Source organism: Haliaeetus albicilla, chromosome 14, assembly GCF_947461875.1.
Source record: "Haliaeetus albicilla chromosome 14, bHalAlb1.1, whole genome shotgun sequence".
Classification (NCBI taxonomy): domain Eukaryota; kingdom Metazoa; phylum Chordata; class Aves; order Accipitriformes; family Accipitridae; genus Haliaeetus; species Haliaeetus albicilla.
This window is the reverse complement of record NC_091496.1, coordinates 4,311,004-4,315,052: the sequence shown is the minus strand read 5'-3', so window position 1 is coordinate 4,315,052 and position 4,049 is coordinate 4,311,004.

Genomic DNA, 4,049 nt, shown 5'->3' with positions numbered 1-4,049 from the left:
GTAAAATGCAAGTGGACAGTGGCATGTGCTGTGTTTCCTGAATCAGCAACCTGCTCAGCCTCACCTCAGTGAATTTCCTGTTGCCTCATTCCAGGTGACACCTTGTTCTCCGTAGAGGAGCACTATGCCAGATGTCCAGATAAGACCTGTTATGTCAATGGAGAGAGCTGGGTATTTCCCTTGAACCCTTTGAATCATTCTAGGAACACCCTGCATTCTTGCTAGTGACCACATGGATAGCCCAAATACTTATGATCATAGAATCATAGAATCATAAAGTGGTTGGAAAAGACATTAAAGATCACCTAGTTCCAAACCCCCTGCCATGGGAAGGGACACCTTCCACTAGACCAGGTTGCTCAAAGCCCCATCCAACCTGGTCTTGAACACTTCCAGGGATGGGGCATCCACAACCTCTCTGGGCAGCCTGTGCCAATGCCTCACCACCCCCACAGTAAAGAATTTCTCCCTTACATCTAATCTAAATCTACCCTCTTTCAGTTTAAAGCCATTACCCCTTGTCCTATCACTACATGCCCTTGTAAAAAGTCCCTCTCTGGCTTTCTTGCAGGCTCCCTTTAGGTATTGAAAGGCTGCTATCAGGTCTCCCTGGAGCCTTCTCTTCTCCAGGCTGAACAACACCAACTCTCTCAGCCTGTCTTTACAGGTGAGGTGCTCCAGCCCTCTGATCATTTTTATGGTCCTCCTCTGGTCTTGCTCCAACAGGTCCATGTCTTTCCTGTACTGAGGACCCCAGAGCTGAATGCAGTACTGCAGGTGACGTCTCACCAGAGTGGAGCAGAGGGGCAGAATCACCTCCCTTGACCTGCTGGTTACGCTTCTTTTGATGCAGCCCAGGATATGGTTGGCTATCCTAAAATATCATGTCAGATTATTTTACCCAGGCATCTAAAAGGTGTAGGCCACCTAAATAGTCCCTCCATTTCTGATCATCAGCCTACATCCCAGATAGTAATCTCATTTTACACATTCCAACACCCTAGTGCAATCTTTTGAATGAAGGGCTGCTGGTTTGGAGTAGTCCTAGAGGACTAGGAGAATCCTGGAGGATTTACACATCAACCCTTCAAGAATGTCTCTGCCACAGACGTCCTTGATGCAAACAGGGACAGGTATATTGGAACATCCTCATTCTCGAGGTTGGGAATGGACCACTCTGGTCTAAATGGTACTACTCTGCTTTAGGATTCAGACCTTCAGCAAGCCCCAGGCAGCACTTTCCAGCTGTTAAGCAACGACGCCTCCCAGACCAGAGTAGGACTGCGTATATTGGATATATAGACATAAAAGATCAAGCAAGGTGCCTTATACAATTATAGTATAATTCACCTCACCCAATTTTAGCTATCTAAAACTGAGATGCCCAGTAAGTTTTCAAGTGTGAGCTATAGCCAGGTGGTGAATCATCTCTAGAAGACATCCATGGAACAGCACTTTCTTAATTAACTGGGACAGTTTCCATATTCCACCTTATGTCCCAGGAGTTATTCTTGTTCATAGTTTTCATTTTATAAAAAACGTTTGTGTGCCTTGAGGTTTTTGGTAACTCTACAATTCACAACATACTGCTGTATAAGAAACAGAGCACCATGTGTTTATTCAAAGTACGCCATCTCATGCAGGAGACAACTTTTATCTTCCATATTATAAAACAACCCAATGACTGGATGTTAAGACAAGATTAAGGACAAAGGCCGATTATTCCAATTATTCTGCACTTTTCCAGGTATGATTTCTTGCCTCTTCCTTTGGAGATACTATCCTGATAATTGGAAAAGGGCCTAATACTGAACTACATTCATGGGTAATCTAGCCCAGCCTGTCAACTCCTATGTTTCATAAGAAAAAGCACTGTGGCCGGAGATAGGGTACCCTGAAGTCCTTAATGATCTGGTCCCATGGCATCAAGGGAGGCAAATGGAGAAAATTGAATGCTGAGCTTTCATCTTTTAAAATATGAAAATGTTCACCGTGTCTCTTGTTTTTCCTTCTACGCTCTTTCCAATTTATGTAAAACCAAGACCTTAACCATAAGCGAGCAATGGCCAGGTGTGAACATTGTCCATCCTTCTGTTCCTGAAAACCAAGGAAGGTATCAGAAAAAAAAAACCAACCCACTCTTCAGGTAACAGCCTTGTAAACATCATTATCTTCACCATCAGAGCAGACCACATGCACGTAAAAGGATGTGTTATCAAAAATATCTATTATGGTGACCTTAAAAAAGTACAAGAAGTGCTAATGAATTTCTTGTTATTTTAGAAAGGGACTTTCTTCTCCGTTGGTACGGAGAGCTTCCTGAAGCAAAAACAAATGAAGCTCTTCTCTATTTCTTTTAAAATGTAAGGTAGAAAACTTTTTGACTAAGCTTCTGCTTGTTTTTTTTCCAGCTATTCAGAATTTGGAGGTGATGCTCTGAATGAAGACTTTTAAAGTATTGTCTTTGCTGAAAGACTGCATGGCGTTAAGCAGAAGAACATAGAGGCCTCTCTGCAGTTACAATCAAGATTGTTATCAACAGTTTATTGTTATCAACAGCTTACAGATATTGGGCAGGGAGGAAAGCAGGGAAGTGACTTCCCCGGGCCACATTTGGAGTTAGTGGAAGAGCCAAAGTTAGGATGAGGTGCTCTCAGCTGTATCCTCTGGGCTCATCCTTCTGATGCTTGTTGCCTTCAGTGGCAGGTCCTTCTCATGAAGCTCTCCCTCTCTTAGTTCATCTGCTTTCTCAGTTACATTTGTTGGTTATGATTTCTCATTTTAAAGCCCTGTGATGGAGCTGGATGTTGCTGGGATGGAGCCTTCCAAGGGCAGAGCCAGGCTGTCCCACCATGGGGAGCTCATGGCAATGCTTGTGGCAATGAATCAGTACCAGCACCTCTGCTCTGACAATGTCACTTTTCAGGGAGCCTGAGAAGCTGAGGTTTGGCTGTGCATGGCCATTTGGGATGCCACAGCAACCAGAGTGCAAACCCAATTGCTTTACAACAGGTGCAGTTACCTCCTCCCTCCTGAAACCCAAAGGGGAATTTTTTCTTCTGAGTTTCTCCTGCTAAAAATTATTCCATATGTTAATGCTGACTGGCACTGCAGGCCACACTGAGCCGCAGTGAGAAGAGGGTGCTGGTTTTGTGCTGAGCTGAAGCAAGCTATATCCTTAGTACTCGTCCAGTTTCACCATGTTTTCTTCTCTCCCCTCCCTCTATGGTTAATTTATCAAAGCACAAGGGCAGTGCCCATTGAAGACACAGCAGAAAGACTCCAAATCTGGACTCTGTCACACTGCAGAACTTGATAAGGTGGAAAAAGGAGCAAGCTATACATAACAATGTCTGGGCCAAGAACTGGGAAAGAAACCATTCATTTTAATGTCTTCATGCAAATCTTTAATTTCATAATCTTCTTAATTTCACTTAGGAGAGATGATACAGATATGATCATCTTGGTGGACATGGTTTGAACACTAAACAGTCAAGCAGGTAGGTACTATCCTTCTATTATACTTTATATTTTCATATTATCCTTTATCTGTTCTTTCTATAGTATCTCAGCTACACATATCTGGCATAACATCTGGAGTAGTTTCCTCTTCTAACTTTAAATGAGCTGACAAAACACTCCAAATTGAGGAGGCTTAGTATCTGGCTTTTATTAGTCACATCAAATATCTCGGATTTTCCACTTGCTCACCATGAAAATGGCTAATGAGATTATTTTCTGTTGAGTGCTACTCTTTGTGTCATGCAGGTAACAGATGCAATGAAGATGGTCATGAGGGCATCTGAGCAAGGGGCAGTTGGAATCTGACTGATATGAAGTAAATCAGCCCCAGGAAATCTCGTCCTCTCTTCACTGCTTCAACACAAGTCACAACACAGCCTCTGTGTAACATGAGGCCATGTGAAACCCCACCCCCAAAATCCTCACTTTCAGAAACTTCTTTCTTCTACTTTGAAAAGAAAAATTTTTTTTAATAATTTCCTATATTAAAAGAAAGTTACAGTTGCAAGTCAAACTCTCCAGATGAG